The following is a 21,235-nucleotide window of genomic DNA, read 5'->3' on the forward strand; positions in this document are numbered from 1 at the left end:
CTAAAGATTATACAGATGTTTACCTCACAAAAAACCCCCCAAAAAAGTCTGAGTTATTTTCTAATCTAACTTTTGGTCATCTGGAGATGGATGTGAAACAAAAACCCCAACAACTTTCATATATATAACAGAATAAGAGACAATTTCAAAATTAGCTTCTATCAACTACTGTATCAGTCCTCAAGACATTTGTTACCTCTGCCATTTACTCTTACTGCAATTTTTGGACAGATTTACAAGTGCTTCTTAATTAATTTTAGGGGAAAAATACATTTAAAAAAATCCACAACAGATTGTTAGCAAGAATAGTAACTTATCTCTTATTAGGAGCAGGGGTTCATTGGTCCCGAGGTCTAGAATGACCATGCTACTTTTACTTGAAGAAGTAAGCAAGAGACTTGGAGTTCACATGCCTGCCAGGTATCATTTTCTTAGGCTAAAGTATGCCAGAGATTTAAGGGTGTGCAATACTTCTACTGGTTCCCTAGATAACATGAATTATGCTTTCTTTAAAGTTTTTATACCAATCTATTAAGACAAAAGCTACTTACTCAGCATGGACCCAAGCACTCCACTTCACTGCAATAAGCCTTCTAGTCAGTTCATGATAAACAACTTCTGCAAATTAACAGGGCTATCCGTAAGCACAAAAAAGGTTTGGCAGGCCACATGGGGGAAAGATTAGTGAGTTTTTCTTCTCTCCTTTTTTATTTTTGCTCCTGCAATAATACAGCAGGATAATTAATATCTGTTAGAGGAGTGCATGGCCACAACTGTGCCAATTGGAGTGAGAGTGCCAGTGTAAACTTACAGGTAGCTGCAGCAAGACTGTTTTTATATAGCTATCCAGGTAGGAATGCTAACTTTAGGAACTGTATAAAAGAGCCATTTCCAGTATATTTTTTACACCTGCAGCTATATTTACACTTACACTTCCTCCCCTCCCCCCACTTACTACCTATTTGATATTTAAATCAGACAGATAAAACAGGCTAACTAGATTGAATTAAGGCCCAACTTACTCAGTACCATGGTGATTTAAAACCAGAGTGCAAAGTCAAAATAAATCTAACTGTAAATGCTGTGACAGTTGGTCTCCCCCATGAAGAAACTGTGCTAGGCATAAGCCAAGAAAGGAAGAGGTAAAGACAAAATCTCCACCACATATAGATAATTTGGAAAGTAAAGATAGATGTGAGCAAACATGCTAGCTAGAAGTAAGAGATTTATTTCAACTTTTATGGGAAAAGAATATGAAAAATGTTCTCCAGCAAGAGAAAATACTGCTTTGTACTTGTAGATTTACCTTAAAAGATTGAAAGAAAATTATTTAAATGTGACAGCTGCAACATTCAATACCTTTGGAAGTATGTTTCTCATTTGTGCATTCAGGCCAAATTCTTCATTTGCAAACTGTGTGTTTAACTAGATGCTGTTCTTTCAATTGCCTATTTGTTTTCAGCTTCTAGCTTAAGCATGGAGGGTTTTTTTTCTGTTGGATAAGTAAATCCCTCTAAAATTAAACTGTACTCACCATAAAATGAAGATTTGGCAGAACTATTATAGTATTTTCTACAGTAAGTACATTAGTAAGAAAACATGCAGGTAATTCCACCCACCCATACAAAACATGACCTTCTGCAACCGGACTTGTCTATCTCGCATTGGCCTTTTTAGCCATCAGCGCGCTTGTAGCAAGCGTGGGTGGAGCCCTTTCAAATCTTCGTTCGCGAAGCCTAGCCATGATGATGATGACAAAACATGAACACAAAACCTTACATGAATTACAGGATTCTAGGTTGGAGGGGTTCTTTTAGGGTTTTGGGGGGTGGGTTTTGTTTGTTTGTTTGTTTGTTTTTTAACTTTACTACAAAATGCCACCAAACCAACCAACCAACCAAGTAAAAATCTAACACGACTATATATTTTCTACACTGCTATTAAAATACACTTTATCTATAAGGAAAATAAGAAAATTTTCACATAAAATTGAAGGCAGTATATGTGAGAAAAGTGGTTGAGGAGCACAAAAAGGATGAAAGGAGGAAGTCTAAGATAAGAAGTATACTGGCAGCTAAGCTAGAAATCTACTGAAATCCAGGAGTATCTGCACAAAGCTGTGTATGTTTTGGTCATAAAGCTAATACAGTCATGGTATTGAGAGTGCTTCTCCTACCTCCACCCTTGTGTCTTAAGATGGAGGTCTGTGGATGAGAGACAGACAGACAAAGAAGACCAGTGAAAGCTGGGAATCATGTATGCAGGCAGCTCCATTAGATCAAACCCCTGAAAGCAAGAGCTCTGCTAAAGAAGGATTTTGAAGATGCACAACTGAAATTCCATAGGGGCAGGCTCTCCACACCTACACAGAAGTCAGGAATGCCATTTGGAAAAACAACAGAAACTGTTAAAAAAAAAAAAAAAAGAAAAAAAGAGGACAAAAAAAAAGTGTGTGTGTGCTTGTGCTTTTTTTAACAACTCGAGTGTTCCCAAGGAAGGAGCTTTTCCTTGATTTCAGTATTTCTTATTTGATTTATCAAAGACCAAGCCCAACATAAAATATAATTTTCAGTTTTTGTTGTTTACATTAAAGAGTTTATGACAACACCAAGCCAATCTCAATCTCTTTCTGACACTATGAAAACCAGCTACAAGTGAATTTCTGGCTTCTGTAGCTACTAATAAGCTCTTTAAATGCTACTATAACTACTAATAAGCTTCTTAAATCTCTGTATAACATATTATATCCAAAAAGCTACTACTAGGCCTGCAATCTGACAGAGAGGTCAGTGATTTGGATTAAAACATATAAAGGCCTTTGTATTAAATACTGTATGTTGTCTCAAATGCCCAACATGACATAAGACTGAAAATTTACCTCACCTCTTTTGCTTATACAATAAAAACACTCTCCTGATACTTCTTGGCCAAAACATTTTCCTCACTGGTAGTGTTTAACACCATTTGCACACAACTATATTCCACTGCTTTTGTTACTTACTCATTAATGCAAAGCCACACAGATTCACTATGAAAGCAAGGCTATTGCTTCACTTTTTATTTTGACCCTTTCCCAATCTTATTTCAGTTTGAAATTAGAAATCTGAACATGAAAGACTCTTGGTGTTGCACAGTCTAAAGCATCATATTATTTGTCCAGTAGTGCTAGTCTCCTTCATAACACTGACACTAGAAATTACATCTCTGTATCTCAGTTTTCCCAGTTTACCTAAGTTTAAACTAGAAATGAGACAGGGTTTACACTGAGATGGCACAGCATGAAGCCAAGCATCTTTGACAAGTGTGTCCTGCTCTGTGTGTTCCATGCAGAGAGTAAGTTACTCGTGTTAGACAGGACATTTTGCAGTGTAGCTTTTTGGACAACTGCTGGTGAATTTGCCAAGCTTTCCTCTCGCAGTTCAGTGACACTAATACAGCACTCAATATGAATAAACACACTGACAGTTCAACTCTTGCTGGAAATGCTTTTGATTTTTTATTAAATTAATCTGGGCAAAAGACAGAATTAGAGATCTTACTCTTCACAATCAAGAAATCTGAACAGTTCCATTCTCAAAATTTAAGACTGTAAGATCTAAAAGTGTATGTAGTTGTATCTTTCTAATACACTATTTACACCCCTCCCTTCCAGTTTAAATAATAGTTTCATTTTATTTTATATTTGTCATATGCTTACTCAATACTGCAAACACAGCAGAGTTTACAACTCTTGCTCATTCTCATGTTAGATTTAGAACTATATATTTTTACTCCTGTCTCCTTGTTGTTTTGCTAAGGAACCATCTTTTCTTCCTAATTCGTAGTGTTAGCAGCCTTCAAAGTGATATACATGTACTTTTTAAAAGGAGAAAAGATTAAATCGAAATATTTCAAAACATTACTTTAAAGGTATCAGTGTACTTTTGGCTACTATTACATTATTATTATTATTAGCTTCAGGCATATTCAGTTAATTCGCTCAACTTAATTGAGGTTACTTTGTAGTCAAAGAAAGAAAAATTAAGAGAATAAACTATATACCTTGATTGTTCCTCTCCTGAAGTAACAGTGAAATTCTGAATTCATGTTTAAGACTGTAGTTCTAAAAAAAAAAAAAAAAAGAAATAAATTCTTTGCTAGGGTTGTATGTGGGGGTTTTTTTGGTTGTTTTTTTTGTTGGTGGGGTTTTTTTATTTGTTCGTAATTAAGTGACGGTAATCCAGCAATAAATTTGCCTCACTTCATCTCAAAAAGGAACACTCAGGACCAAGCTTATACACTCTCTATATCTTCTACCAAGTAGTTGAATATTTCTAAGACTATTACAAAGTTGTATTTAAAAAAAATCACAATTAATGCTTTAGATGATCTTCTGAACACAAAGATATATATTTAAACAGAGATAGCTAACACTGATTTTGTTGGTTGGTACAAACTTGGACAAAAAAAAAAAAGAAAAAAGAAAAAGATTCTCTGTTAACTATTTCCTGATGATATCAAACATATCCCCCATATAATCATGGCAAAAGCCCAGGAGAACTACATTGTTTGCAATATAAAGTATTAATAATGAAAGTGAGGCAGATGACTACTGATTACTGAAATTTACTGCTACTAAATTTGGAGAATCTATATCATGTGTCCAGCCATCTCTCCAAGGATCACGAACAAACAGATTTAGACTAGCTGGAGAACTACTGCGTAAGATAAACATGAAATAACAAAGCCAGCTAAAAATAAAAACCAGGAAGTAAAACCATTGAGAAATTCAGAAGTATAAAAATACCTGGAAACTTAGAAGTGCAGTTAAGGACTCTCAGCATCAAATCCTGCCTTACACCCTTTTTACTTAATCTAAGACTCCTAGTCCTAAGACTAGGCTGGCTCGCATTTGTTTGTATGAAGTGCACTCTCCTCCCCCCATTGCAGTCAGGAAACCAAACCAAAGTGAAGACAGTCACTTGGTTCTGCAATATTGATGCTTCTATTGGAGTGATGAAGAGCAAAGAGAATGCAGTGCAAGGCAAGAAACTAAAGGTAGTCAGTTCTGAGTTGAACAAGTACAGTATGTCAATTTTTATAGCTGGTTGGTTAAAAAAAAAAAAAAAAGCAGAACTACAGGAAGCTGATATAGCACACAAAAACTATTAATGTATATTTTGGTATATTATAAGTATATTTTAGAATAAATTCTAGCTTAAAAATAAAATTGTATAAGACTAACCCCTCCCACCTCTTTTCCTGGCTTCTAAAAAGCGTTTTGTCAGATGCTGATGCATTTACTAGATTGCTCTATGAAATACTTTAAAGGAAACTTGTAAAGTGTATCAATCTCCAAGTTCTAACAGAGTTTGTAAAAGTTACATTTCATAAAAGCTTTCCAGATCCCTCTTGCTGTACTGGTATAGCTAGCACACAACTTTTAAAAATCTGTCTTCCCTGCACCTTTGGCAAGCACACAGGAAGAAAACTGTGTGAACACTTTCAATCTGTACCAGCATTCTTTCTGCTTGAAAGGACACATACAAAATTAAGAAAAACGAAGAAGCTATTTTCTAAGTTCTACAAAGTAAGTTTTATATTTCATCACACTAGTAATTAAAATGTTACTTAGCCCTCAATTTTACCACAAAAAATATTAAAACTACATATAGTAGATCTACCAGAAAGAAAGCCAGATCACTCTTTAAATATATCTTCAGTTTCTGTATTAGTATTTGAAAAAAATTTCTAGCACCTCTTCAGATGAAAAAAAAAAAAGAAAACAAATCAAAACAAAAAAACCCCCCAAAACCAAGATATGTGTTTTTCATGGTCTCCAATAAACATATCCTTAGACTATTACCTTCAGAAAAGGTATCCTATTATAGTTCAAATTTACAAAACCTGAAGTATATAGAATCATTGCTGGTAAAAGAGAAAATGTAACAATCCTTCTCCAAACAACAATAACTGTACAATACAAACCATCTAAAAATATGAAGTTATTGAAAAAGGGAAACAGGTTCTCCTCTTAAACATATTAGATTCTTTAAAAAAACATTAAAATTATATCAGCTATTAGTTTTGTATTAATTTCAAGCTTTCTTAAAAAAAAAAAAAATTAGTTTTATTAAATTCCCAGATGACTTGCTGATTTAGCCCAGGAAGCAGTCACAGGCCTAGTGCAAAATTCTGTGCTCTCCTAAGCTGTCACTGTCTTTTATGAAAGATGGTCATGTTTAAATCTTCTAACTCCATAATGTACTGCAAAGCATTTCTTGTCCTCAACAGATTATTCAAGTAGATTTTGCAGGAACCCTGGTGGTCTGTGCACAGGATCAATTTCCAAAGTATTTCGGGGAAAGTGGAAAATACATTCGTCAGTGTTAACTAGACTGCCTACCTAATTGCTGCCTTATCTGAAATTGGTAAATAGCAATAAATTATAGGATGGTAATGGAGCAATATATTTTTTTTAAAATTGGCCTTATATGCAAATAATAACTATTTATACTCCGCCAAACCACAAATCTTTAATTTAGATTTTGTTACATCTCAGTATTGTATGGGACTATAATGCTTAAAGATAAAAACCAGGCCCATAGCTCAGAATGAAACCCCACTGGTAAAGGGCTAAATTTGCTACATGTCCGCTTTCAAAGATTTAGGGTCAGAGTGACAATGCTATAAAATAAGGGTCAAAGCACAAAAAGACCAAGGCCACAGAACAAAGAGCTTTTCGTGTCCTGAAAGAGTTGCTTTTTTGTAAGCCTGCCTTCTGACTCAGACAGTAAATTTGTCTTTTTCTTAACATCATCCCTACATGACTTCTATGAAATGCCAGACAACAGTATGACTTTTGAAAGGTGAGGCTGACCTGTTAGACAAAATCAATTTAACTGTTAAGGGGAATCCCCTAGTTAACAGCAGAAGAACCTCCCAATAACTTCTATAACTTTTCCAGTTGTTAGTTGTATTTATACAACTGCATTATTTAATTAGTCACTTCAGCAGAAGTTTCAAGTGTCTTTAACACCTTTGGGGTACAGATTCCTAGTCATATTATTTACTTAGATTATTGTTTATTCGATGGTAGCTGAGGAAATAGGCAGGAGCAGCAATCTTTTCCCCACCTCCCCATGAAATATGAATAGAATAATACAAATATTAACAGATACCATTTAACACCCATATCTGTATACACTCTTTCAAAAACATTCATGGTTTGGTTCCCTATTTCCCATCAATGAGAATCACTACTCACAGAACTGAGCTAATACAAAATAAAATGGTGCTTTCTGAGGCTGACACAGCTTGATAAGCAGTGAATTTAATTTTTCCAACTAGAAAATGAACTTCACTTTGGATATGCTTTTTCAAAACAACAACAGTTCTTTCAGATTAAAGGAACTTTATCCATTGGGGAAAAAAGAAAAAGGATAAGGATGCTGGGTGCTTCTTACAGTTTTATATTAAGCTAGATTTTCAATATTTCACTAACAATCTTCAAGTAAAACCATGCTGAATTAACTAGAGTATATTAAGAAAAAAGACTTATAATCCACAAATTTAAAAAATATTTAAAACACACAAATAGCTAAAAAGAGAAAAGCCCCCAAACTAAAGTCGCATTCTTAGCCCTATCAAACTGTCTAATAAATATCCAACAACCAAAAAGACAATATTAATCTCTGAAAATTAGCATCTGACTTTTTTTTAAGTAAGAGTATACTTGTCAGTACATTCCTTGAGCAAGTATCAATATTGCAAGAAGTATCTTTCCATCATAATCCAAACCCATATGAAAGAATAATTGGAATTATCACTAAGTTCTGCATTATCTTTTTTAGCAGGTCTAAAGCAAAACATTTTGAAAACTCAGACTTCAAATAATTATTTTCCCCTTCAAAACAGAGGGCTTCTGCCTTCAAAGTTACTATTTTTATTTTTTTCAGTCCTACTAACTTATTTAGAAGCTCAAACTGGAGATTCAGATATGTGGAATTAAGTTAAAAAATATAAAAAAAAAACCTTACCTATTTACTGTGGAGATGTAAAACAGATGAGTTTCAGTGCCAACAAACGAGAAGTTTTATGTAACAGATTCCTTTGCTTTTAATCTGCATTGTTAGAATATCTGATTCCTGTATTAATTATTAAATGTAGCATTGAAGAAAATCTGTGCTTTTTTCTTTCTAAAAATTTAATACAAGTGAAAATTATCTTAATATAGGAAAAGCCTAGTGTAACATATGAAAGGCCTACTCTAATCATCCTACACTTTCTGAAGGAAAGGATTACTCCTCATCTCTCAAGAAGCACTGGTGCGAGAATACCGATTTTCCTTGTGGTGAATAGCAGCCCACAAGTTAAGGAACTGATGCAAACTGGCAGATTTCCCCTTCTAATTCTGAGTCATATGCGTCATCTTTTTGTCAAAAGCTGGAAGAAAAAAAGTCTCTCTTCCAGCCTGCCACATGAAACCACCTGCTTAAAGACAGAATAGACCAGTATTGCAATATTGGTCTGCACATTGCCGGTACTTACACATTTGTTCTTGCTTTGTTAAAATAAACAAAACTCTGAAGACAGCTTTAATGTTAAAGACAGAACTTATTTCTTTGATTTAGGGCCAAAAACCAAGCTGGTAAAAGAAAAAAAAAAAAAAAAGACAAGTCCTGTTGGCATGAAAATGCTTATTCTTAAATTGGTAGTGTCTTACCTGCAAAAGACTAAGGATTCAGTTCCTTAAAAGCTTACATGTACGCTTGCTTTAATCACCTAGAATCAGACGGATTTGGTAGAAATACGTTCTCAAAACCAGGAGTTCATGTGTGTGATTAAGACCTCTTTATCACTGTGCATGATTGTCAACTAATCCCTCAAACCCATCTCCCCAGCAAAACCAAGTCTCCCCGAAACACCAGAGAACCTAAGAACTTCTGTGGGTTAAATTTCACATGCTCCTTTTTTTTTTTTCCTGTTGTGCATTTTGCAAATTAAGAACCAAGAAAGCTATTTTCTCCTTTCACAGATCGATCAAGGTCAGTCATTGTTGGACTATATATACTGTGTGATGACACAATCTCTCTTTCAGAGGCTCCAGCATCAATTAAGGTTGGGCACATCATTGCCAGCAGATTACACATTTTCAGTTTGCACTGGAGTTGCTGAGCAGACCTGCAGAAAATAGGTGTAAACATTTACTGAAACAATGAATTGTAGTTTTTCTATTGATTGTGGCACTGCCAGAGTGCCACAAATTTTAAGTAAGTATTCTTTATAAAAAAAGCCTTGAAAGCAGTTAAAGCAAGTTCAGGACATTTATAGTAAGTTGTGCAAAAGAATGCAAAGATAATAGAACGTGACAAACTGACAGAGTGTAGGAACAAACATGCTATTTTAATCACAGATTTTTCATATATAAGTACACATAAAATATATAATAACATATTATATTCATCCACATAAAATGAGATAAAGGGACAGGTATAAACTCACACTCACTTATAAAATGCTCTTTGTTTTGAAATTTGTACTGTGCCACAAGCATTTACACGGCTGGGTGCATACATTTCAATAAAATGAGAAAATTTGCATTGCTAAAATAAGAATACTTGAGTCCTTTTCAAGAACCATAACATCATCATTTGCATTACAGGTTATTATTTACAAGTATTCAAGATGTTCTGTAAATCTATAATGAACATTGCAACTGTGAAAACTGTAATTTATTATGTAATGCACTGTTATATAAATTGTTTAAATTGTGCACAATACACACAGATGATCCCTCCTACTTGGTTAAATATTAAATACAGCACCTGATTACTCATCTTCAACTAAATTTTTTTTTGTTACATTCAATATAATATATTTTCTTTAATAAAATTATGGACACAAAGTACCCATCTGATGCCTTATCCTGGTTGTCAGGTGGTTTATTTTTTCTTATTGATATGGAATTAATTATTCATACTGCCTTATTAATTTGAATAACTTTACAGTATTTTGTAAGAAAACATTTTACTCAGCATGTATTCCATTTTCCTTAGCATTTAACAAAAGACATTTAAATTTCTGTGCAATGTTATCTTACCCTGCAAACCCTAGTATTTTTCAAAGGGTTTGCTGTAGCACATGACAGCAAATTCCAAACGAACAAAACCCACCACTGAATAAGTTATGCCTTTTTGACAGTGGCATGAGTGAGTGAGGTAAGACTCTCTGGAAGATGTTTCTTAACTTGTAATTCAGCAAAGCATAAGAACCAGTTTAACTTCCTCCTTATTCAGTGGAGCACTCCAAGATATGAAAAATGAGTTAAATAAACGATTTAGGAGGGTAATCACAAAGACCAGCTTTTGCCTGGGGAGACCCTGGGAAAATCTCCACAGGCTCCCTCTTTTTCAGCTCAGGGCCACAGGCACCCGAAACTGTTCTGGAGTAAGCTGTTGCTTTGAATTGCCCTCTAGTGTTAGCCTTCATTAATTCCTACCTCAATGACAAATTCTGTTCAGGTTTTTAATAATGGAAAGTGGGTCAGCAACATAAGTTATATTCCTCTGAAAAAATAAAACAAAAAAACCCTGAACAGCATTTCAAATTCATTTTCAGATCAGAAGGCTGTGAGGCTGACAAATTAAGTACTGCACACCAAAATGCAAGAAGTTTGTATATCTAAATGGAAAAAAAAATAACCAAGGACAATAAATTTAAGAGATAACCCATGAACATTCTTGTATTTTATATTTCCCTTAGCTTCTTACGCAGTTTCACAAAAATATCAATTTCTGAAGTAAACGCTCAATATTCACAGCCAAATTCACTGTAATTATGATGATAGAGCTGGGATCAAAGCCTTAATGAAAACAGAAGAGTTGCTGGTGTCAAAACAGAACACAGTCTAGCAGTACTATACCCTGGAAAGAATTATTTTCTGACTGCTAATTCAAGAATCTCCTAGTTACACCCCAAACCTAGACGAAGATCCAGATTTTAAACCTGGTAATTCTAGAGAGAAAGACAAACATTTTCCTGAGAGTTTATTTCAAACCATATTTTCTCTACTCTTGAATTGATTAGGGAGGACACGAATTTGGGACCTTAAGAAGGATAGTGAACATATTAATAAAACTTGTATATCATATAGACTATTTCCACATACAAAGAATGAAAGATTTTGTTTAAAAAAATAGTCTGGTCATACAGAACTAAAATCCCTGACTAATACTGACTGACTGGGAGATAAAAAAATATTTTTAGATTTTAGGTGATAACACAGATGAAGAAAAGTACAGATTTGACTGCTGCTTCTATAACTCCCATGCTTGGCATTAAAAGCATCATTATCCCCTCTCCTGAGAGCCTGGAAAAAACATTTTGGTTTTAGGGACAGGGTAATCAGTACATAACCATTCTTTTGACCAGGAGTTCTTTTTGCCTGTGCAAAATACTGACATAAGTGTTACAGTATCAGAAGAAAACTTTGTCTGCAAAAAACTTCCTTGTAAGAGTCATTGCAATGTTTCACAACAGATGGAGCATCTTCCTTGTCTAATTCTTGAACTTGACTAAAATATGGACTAACTTGCAACAAGAGAAAGTAAAGTGCTTTCAGAATTACTAAAGTGATAACATGCTTAAGAAGACCACAGTATCTATCCATTCTACTGAAAGAAAATTTTGCTCCAAAAGAATACAGAAATTATAAAGCAAATTATTTCATTTATCAGAACCACTGGAACTCCTGTCTAAATCTAAAAATTACTTATATGATACTACATCCATGTTGAAGTAGAAAGTTATCAGCTAAAGTTGGGAAGATCATAATCATGTCCATAATCACAATACTTCCAAAATGTTTATGTTAACTTTCATATGAATACTTAAACCTATTTCCTTCAGTGGGGAGAAAGGGAAATTTAAAAAACATTTCTTTAAATTGCTCTTCATGTCAACTAGGAAGTGGACACATAAAATCAAGAAAATATTTGACATGAAAGCATAAAAAAACCCAAACAAACAACCTCAATAAAACCCTCAAAACAAGCAAAAAAACCACCCCAAACAACAACCCCATAGGACACTGACAGGAAACAAAAAGCAAGTTTTTAAAATTTATTGTGTTAAAGGAAAGGTGTAAACTCTTTCGAGGTACTTGCATATTACTAAAATTTTTAAGTACTGCACAAATTAAAAAACAAATATTGCTGATTTCTTGCTTTGAGTAGATTATCTCGGTAGTATCTTTTGATAAAAAGCACTAATTTTTTCATAATAGTGCTGTAAAAATTTAGAATAATAACAAAACAATTGTTTTCAGAAAGAAAAAAAAATGCCCCAAACTCAGAAAAAAATTTACCATGAATATCCCTCTGTTTGAAATAAATTCAAAATTAACAAAGTTAGAAACACTGTTTTATTCAAACACACTACTCATTGAGCAGTAGCGTCTTCATACATGCCCTTTTTCATGTTAGTATGCAAATAGCAGTCTAAACCAAGGTAGATACACAAGCCATCAATACAGCAGTTGAACATTCACAAGAACTCTGATTACATTTCTCATTCCCCCACCCAAAGCTTAAATGTACAGGTCTACATAAATTTCTACTTAGGTTTCTGTTGAAATTTAAAAAAATAAATAAATAAAAAAAGGGGGAGGGGAAACACCTTGCTTAATTATATGTTTGCATTTGAGGAAAAAAAAGCATTTAAATATTCCAGTTAGCATATTTTAACTATTTTCCCTAAAGAATTTGCATATAATTTGCTTTTCTTTTCCTTGCCTTGCAAGTCCATGTTATCAAGAGACAATGAAAAATGATGTGCATGTGTGCCAGTCTTAAATTCTTCTTATATACATGTTTCATTAAATGCCTGATGTAATAATAAAAGTTAACATCTATTTAAATCTAATAGTATATAGACTTCATTTTAAAATAATGTTAGGGCTGGATTTAGTTTAAACTAACAAAATCCAGAAAATTCAGTTGCTTAGGATTTCAAAACTTAAAACAGTCATGCCTAAGATATCACAGGGTTTTAAACAATGGTTGATTTTACATCTGTTGTAATAACTAGGTATGGATTGCATTTATAGCTACATATCTCCTCCAGGAAAATTATTTAAGTTGCCTTTGAAAAGCAAGAGAAGTACTTCAGCAAAGCAGAAATGAGTTGTCAAAGTAATCTGTAGTTTCTTTTGGATGAGCAATAAGCATGCATTGTCAGCTTTCAAATTATGATTCAGTCAACAAGGTTTGTAGAGCCTCAATGTTTTACCTACACCAGGAACAGTAAAAGTGGCCACACGAAGTTCCACGTCTGAAGCACTTCAACAGAGAAGTCTGTACATTTCTATCTTTTCAACTTCATTACAGTTTCTAATTGTAATGAAGTTGTAAATTGCAAAACAATTTACAAAGTCAAGCACACAATTTGTAATAGCCACACCAGCAATTTTTAAGGGGCAAGCAGTGCAGCCCTTATTTCAGGCTGAACTTCCAACCAAATCAATGGCAGTTTTGCTAAATAAGAACTGTAATAGCAGAGGGTAAGAGTTGAAAAACAAAAGAAAACACACCCCATCATCTTTCTTAAAAGTTTCACCTACTCTTTGGGTCAAAGAACAGTCATGCTGACTACCAAGTACAAAACAGCTCTAGAAAAAAAAAAATTTATTATGGGCTAAATTTCAGCACAAAAGTGTTCTAGAGAAAATCAACATTTAAAAAGTGTGTTCTAATGATAACTGACAACTGCAGCAGTCTTACAAGATATTTGACCTCATAAATGAGTAATTACTATATTACTGAAAAACACTTTGCACCTTATAAAAATCATTTAGACTTGTCCAAAGTTCAAAATACTTTAATATATATTAGATTTATTAAAGGAAATAAAGTGTGCATCTAATGAGAATATGATTCTGCAAATCCTTATTCATAGTAGTGAGTCATTAGGACTAGTTGTGTATTTTAAAGTTTGAAGGATTAGGCCCTAAATTTAAAATCCCTTTGATTTACAGTTGTGAACCAGAAACCACCTTTTTTGCTAAATAAGAATCTATGAGAAATACTCTGAACTTGTGTCAGACCAAGGAACACTCCATCAAACTTTCACCTTTTAAATTTCTCACAAGGGAGCCTTAGATACCTTTGCCTTGCAATATAATCCTGATTTTCATTAACAAGAATGTAACTGCTTTTGTACAAAAAAAAAAAAAAAAAAAAAGAACAAATTCAAACTGTTAAGTGAAATCCTTATTTTCCTAAGAGAACCACGAGAAAAATAGAGGAAAAAAAAAAAGAAAAAACCCAACAGAAATGCAGTACATTCAGAGCAGTTTCTGGACAGACTGAAATATTTATTTTATTTGGGAGCACATTAGGCATGTTACCCAAACACAGTTATAGCACTAATAAAAGTACTTTCACTGTGTTTAATCACATAAAGAAAGGATTAGAAAATAAAGAATTACCTAATCACTAATCACAAACTTCAAAGCTTATAGACAATCTTTTTTCACTTCCTATACTTTCTGTATTCAAAATTTTATTACTCAACTGATAATTTTCTGTAGGTGGTCTTAACTACTCTAAAATCATGGTATTTTATTAAAAATATATTCAGAATATGTCTGCCTCCAATACTTCTATAACAGGAGGTGTATTACTGGTAAATGCCAGCAATTCTTCAGTTCTACTAGCCCTTAGTTACAACAGTGAGGAAAAATGTAATTTACACTTCACTGGATTTGCTTGATAGAAATTAGCAGTTACTGGGATAATCTGAAATTTTGCTTTTTTTAAAAAAAGCTTCTATTTTATGGTACAATTAATTCCTACAAAAAATGTGCTCTTGAAGACAAACAGAATTGATTAAGGGTAAAAACTGAATTCGAGCTGAAAGTTGGAATTGCAAAAGTCACAACATGTTCATAGACTTTGTTGTACTAGAATATATTCTGCTGAAGATAGAGTCTTACAGTTTTTACTACTCCTTTTTGTATTTAAACAAATTTACTCAATCCAAGACCAGTTACTATTCTAATTTCAGTTGTCTGTGTAAATGGTTAGTTAAGACTATTTGTATATGAGCAGATAGGTTATGATTACTCTGAATGGATTTCTCAGTTTCAGCCAAATTAGTACTTTTAGTGCAAAGCAGGACTTGTAATATGAGTGTAGCATAGTCCGTATTAATTACTTTGATATGTTCACTGTTTTACTACATAATATCTGTTTACCGACAAATAGATTAAAGAAATAAAATTTCTAACTATTCTGGTACAGGTGGAGAGCTCTGAAGACCACTTTTTTTCTCTTTTCTGCTTCTTTGCTTGTCAAGTAGCTAGCTTATTAACACTTTAAAAAACAAACTTTACACACTACATGGAAATGCACTCAACTACCTCTCTATTCTATTCTTTAACACATCCTCCCAACAAAAAACCAAAGTTATTGAAAAATAATTTTTTTTAATGTCATCCATACTTTGTTTTTGGATTAGCAACATTTTAGTTGGAATAATTCCCAAGACATGAATATGAGAACAATACTGTATGGAGAATTTATATAACTCAAATGGATCAAGGCTGTTGCAAACTCAGCTTTTTATACTTTTGGTCACTTCATTTCCTTTTGAGTACAGCTTGTGTAAAAACTTTTACTTAGTCTTTTATAATTTTACAGGAGGAGTGTAAAGAAGAATTATTTTAACAAATAATAAATTCTTGAACAAACCCAGCAGAACTGGCCTATTTTGAATAATCTAAATAAGTTATATTAGTATATACATTTTTTAAAATATAGAACATATGAAATAAGAGAAATGTTAATATAATATATACCAAGCTCATGCTCCATCAACCTTCCAGAGAGTTTTTCAGTCACAGGAGTAAGCCGTTCTCCAAAATCAGCTCTCTATTGAAAGGTCAAAACCTGCAATAAAAATGTCATGTATTATAACATATTTCCAACACCCAGAGTTTCATGGTTGATCCCCAAACATAGACGTAGGTCATCAGCTTGACCCTCGCATTGTCTATGTTACAGGAAATCCTAATTTTAAAAATACTTTTTTTTTTTTAAACCAAACTGACTTGATTAGGAACACCTGTGATATGCCTCTTTATTATCAGAAGCCTCCTGAAACAAATCAGATTAGCATGTTTCTGCTTTCATTCTTCCTGCAGCATTTTAAGATGAAAGTAAGATGAAGAAGGGAAAAAAAAAAAAAAGGGAGTAAGGGGTGTTGTTCTCCCTTCCTACCCACTACCAATCTCTCCCTCCACCCTCAAACAAGCAAAGAAGTTTTTAAGTAAGTAAGCTACTTAATGGATGTGTGATTATTGCTGTCATATTTCCTAAAATATGCTATTGACTGTTAAGTATTTAAATTCTTATGTTTCTCTTTAAGGAGTTCTAATTTTTTTTGCTCTTCAAGCTAGTAGCATTATTGCCTTTAGGACAATGTAGCCTACAAATATTAGCTACTTTAAAACATATACTGGAAGAATTACTGTCATATAATACACTCTGAGACACTAAATAAAAAAAATAATAAAAAAAAAAAAGTAACCATGATCAGGTAAGAACAAAGTATAACTTCACAGAGGCAGCAACTATAGTCAAATAGCTACTGGAGGAAACATCCCATTCAGACAGACAAAATCTTAAATATATTTTGACTTTATTTGGACTTTTTTACTGTAGGTACTATGACAAGATGCATCATAGGCCTAATAAATGAGTAGCTGATGCCTGGGTCAAGTCACCTGCTTACAAATATTTCCATAAATCTGTTCTTTATTCTTTAAGAGTATTCTAGAAAATACTAACCCCCCCCTTATAGCTATGGAACTATAATAAGCACCCTGCTTTAACAAGACAAAAGTGTTTGTCTGTATTTTCATGTATTCCACATATTATCTATTTTACCTTTAAAAAAAAAGTTTCTGTTCTTAAACCAAAACCACAAAAGTTGTGGTCCCCCCTGCGCTTACACTGAGATTTAACATACTTGAAGATAATATTGAAACCGGACTTACAAAAGGTATTTAAAACGAAAATACAAGCCTAAGCCATTCGATGTGTAATTATCTTCTTCTGAAACCAAATCTTCAAGTGAATTTCAGTTCATGCTAAATAAAATAATTAGTTGTAACCAGATTCAATGTTAAGAAGTTTATTAATAATCTATTTACTGTGGATACACTCATTGCAGTGTCTGAAAACAAACTAAATAGTCACGGGGCGGGGGGGGTCCTATTTCTAAGAGTGGTTTCCTTTAGACATTAATAACGATCACTGAAAGTCACTCCTATCTTTCAGTTTTGTGCAATATAACAACATCACCTTCGGTTTTAGAACACATCTTGGGAAACCTTTAACAAAATAAAAGCTAAATGTTCATAAATTACATTTTCTACTATTGTGTGCATGTGGTAGTGTGTGTGTATGCGAGGTCATCCTTATACACTAGTAACTGTTCATTACCGAGATATGGAAAAGTTTTTAGAGTTACATAAATTTAAAAAGATTAGTATTCTCTGTAAGGAGAACTTTTTTTTTTGTTTTAATGATACGCTAAAAATATTATTAGATGCAAATATTAGAGTAAAAAATTGCCCAACTTTAAGTGTTAGCTGCACTAGAGCTCAAGTCTGCTACCCTCCTCTAATATTCCTGCAAACCTGCTGGATTTCTCATACAGCATACAAAGCTAAGATCAAAACTCTTCCTCAGTTGTGCTACTATCAACTGTCCAATGAATAGATGTATCCCAAAGATTCTTTATTAGAAGGAGTGTTTTAAAAACTTACAATAAAGGGTTAAAAAAAAAAAATCACTACAGACATTGCCTTATATCATATGGGTAGAAATTTTTATACCTACTTTACTCTAACAATTTCTGAAATTGTCCAGTATCCACAATGAAAATATTTTTCAATAAAGATTTCTTTTGAAACCCAACTTAAGCAGCTTGTTATATATTCATACATCAGTAACCTGAAAATTCTACATAACTCCTGTCAATAATGCACACACACACACAAAAAAAATTGCAAAGCAACATTTTCACTACCTAAAAAGGGGTTACTGGAAATCTATGGCTACACCTCTCCATTCTATCTCATGTCCCCTTTCTGTTTGAGGGGTATAGCAATTTTTTTCTATCTTTAAAATACTTTACTAGTTCTATTAAAAAATACATGGCTGTGACAGGGGACTATGTACAACAATAATTTGGGTAGCTTGTTTAAAAAAAAAAAAAAACCAACAAACTTTCCTGATAATAGAAAATATCATAATTTTTTGAGAGCAGGTTCCAGTGTTAGATACTAAGTGTTTAGAACTTGTAATAATATGTAGGTATAAAAAAAAAAAAAAAAAAAATCTGTGGAGAACACTTATTGATGTACATAAAGTTAGTTTTAAAAACCTTCTGATAAAAACATTTTCCTGTTTGTACACAAAAGCCTGCAATTTAATTCCCTATTTCTTTCATACACAATCAAAACTAGTCCAAGACGCGCTCTACCTTTGACAGTTTGTAATTAATGTAAATTACTGGAACGACTTGCAACAGGCCTTTGGGTGTGGGTGGATGACTGCATCTACAAAACAGAATACCTGCAGCACATTCGTAGAACACAATGATAAGCTTCTTGGTTCTCCCTTACATATTCAGTAGTTAATTGCTTCCCAGTGAAAATAACAAAACCTATAAAGGTCCTATAAAAGAAATACTAACTGTTATGTGGCTACTTTTTCTGTAAAGAAAGGTCATGTGCTTGTACATGTGCAAAAGTGTGACAAAAAAGTGTAGATACACCTGTTAGGATGTTTTTTGACATTCAAGATGGATGAGATGTGCACCTTCATACAGTGTTCACAGGCAAGGTGTACAGAGCGAGGTAGTCTGTATGCAGTTCCAGTTGTACTTCACTAAGAATTTGACTTATTAGTCATAAAAATAATTAAGGAATTAAAGACTCCAAATTTTTTTTTCCTTCTATGACATTACATTTAAGATGGAATAGTAAGATGTTCAGAATTCCAGAAGCTAAGGATAAAAAAAAAAAAAAAACAACGAGCCAAACAGAAAAAGAACCCCATGATACCTTGGTATCGTATATATAGTCTCCCTTTAAAATGTTACTACATTAAGCTTCCTATCAAATACTAACCTAACACATTAAAAAGTCACATAGGTACACAGTAACACTTTCAAATTACTGTTATTTCTGAAAATTAAAAAAAAAAAATCTCAAGAGTTATTCCAAGTTTCAGTAGATTTATATCTATAAAATGAAAGAAACTTTCTTGGAAACTCTCAGTACAACTTAGAGGGAGGGAAAAAAAAAAAAAAACACCAAACCCCAACCAACTGAAGCTTATTTGGATGTTTTTCCTAAGAATCAAGATAGTTGAAAAGAAACAAAGAAAAAAAATTAATACATATACTATGCTATGTGGTGTATCTAAGCAAGGTTTTATTAAGCATAAAACTTCAACTTTCACCGATCAGTATAACTATATAGGTTTAGATCTTTAAGTTCAATTGATATTTCCTCTAAATGTAAGTTTTCCAGGGCCAAGTAATCCCAGTTAATGTTTGACATTTTAACTAAGGTAAAAAATGCAGGCAGCTCTACAAGGGTCTATTTAAGCTACATGATTTTTTTACCCCAAAATATTTCAAAATAAGGAGTACATCAAATATAAAAAGGAAAACCTACTTAACATACACTATATATTGATATTAGATTGCTCACTGCTTTCATTTTAGCCACACCCACCTTTATGTAATTGTAAAATATGGGAATGGTGCAGCTGAGAAATAAAAATGCTTAAAATAACAGTTGTTTCATGTAGTCAAATATGTGCTAAGCAGAGATTTTAAATAAGATGAAAAATAGATATAAATTGCATTCTATTGAACATGACTATCGAATAGTGGGAAAAAATGCATATGCACCTGTATAATACTGAATTATAGAGGTTTTTTCCCAAATCAGCTATGAGTCAGGACAGTTATTTCATTGAAAGTGAAAGTCAGTGTTTGTGAGTGCTCTTCCACAGCTGAATAGTGTAAATCTCTTCAAATCCTGGTATTTCAAAGCATACAGAGCTACAATGAAACAGCCCTGTGCACATTCCCATACTGACTGCTAAAAACGTTTATGAAAACACTCTGAAAGTAATCATGCAAATCTAAAGAAATCAGTGCTAAATCTCAATAAGATCTTACTAGTATCGCAATTTCAAGGATTAAGCTGAATTTTCTATCAAGGCATAAAGGTATGAATTGTGGAGACAAAATAAGAAGCTATTCCCAGGAAAAAAAATGACTGAAAAAGTATAATTTGTGTACTGGGTTAAAAGAATCCAGGGAAACTAAGGATTCGAGGCAGAAAAACCTCCTTGAACTATTGCATTTCTGCATCACACAGAAAATACCTTGAATCACAATCTAGTTGCCATGCTGGAAACGCTAAGTTTTTGCATTTCACTTTAAGACTACACGCTCTCAGCCATGTACACAGAAATCTTTTGTACAGCACTTCTGCACCCCAACTCTTCTCTACGTCCCTCCTACGTCCCTCGGTTAACTCGTTATTTTCGGTGGCCAGGGTGCAAAGCGCAAGGCGGCCGCTTCTGGCTTTGAACGCCGCGGAGGGATGCGCGGGGGGGTAAACGGGGGACGGAGGGGGCAGTGGGAGGGGGGGAAAGAGGAGCGGGGAAAGGCTGTGACCCGGTCCAACCTCCCAGCCCCGCGTCCCCGCAGGCAACCGGGGGGGCAGCAGCCGGTCCAGCCTCCGCTGAACGGGCGCCTTAACGGGGGGCCCGATGCCGCGTTAGCTGCGCATCCTGAGCGCCCGCCAGCTCGACGGCAGCCCCGGGCGCCTGCCGCTCACACGGTATCGGGAAAAATATCCATACGCCTTCCTTCCCCCGGTCAAAATAATAATTAAAAAAAAATTAAAATAATAATTAAAAAAAGAAAAGAAAAAGAAAAGGTCAGGCGGCCGAAAGTGAAGAGGGAAGTAGGAAGAGGAATAAAAAGTAACGCTTAGAAATTATGGCTGTGAAGGAGCCCGCTGGCCTGGCAGCGTCCGAGCTTCCTCCCTGCCCCACCGCACGGTGCTGTCCCCGCCGGCGCTCCCGCCACAAAAAGATGCCTTGTGAGCCTGTGTGCGCAACTCCGAAACGCGAGCACCCACGCCAAACCCGGCCCCGAG

At 34.1% G+C, this 21,235-nt stretch overlaps 1 long non-coding RNA gene across 4 annotated transcripts in view; it reads right to left on the bottom strand.

The window, feature by feature from the left end:
• LOC126649363 (uncharacterized) overlaps nucleotides 1–21,235 on the bottom strand; it is a 90,650-nt gene that overhangs the window by 17,989 nt on the left and 51,426 nt on the right. For all 4 annotated transcript variants that reach the window (XR_007631025.1, XR_007631027.1, XR_007631028.1 and 1 more), the window contains 3 exons: nucleotides 15,839–15,929; nucleotides 4,042–4,102; nucleotides 552–719 (listed from right to left, as the gene is read on the bottom strand). This is a non-coding gene — a long non-coding RNA (uncharacterized LOC126649363). The remainder of the gene's footprint in view (nucleotides 1–551; nucleotides 720–4,041; nucleotides 4,103–15,838; nucleotides 15,930–21,235) is intronic.

This window comes from Myiozetetes cayanensis, unplaced genomic scaffold (genome assembly GCF_022539395.1).
Source record: "Myiozetetes cayanensis isolate MyiCay16 unplaced genomic scaffold, myiCay2020 scf5-8, whole genome shotgun sequence".
Lineage (NCBI taxonomy): Eukaryota > Metazoa > Chordata > Aves > Passeriformes > Tyrannidae > Myiozetetes > Myiozetetes cayanensis.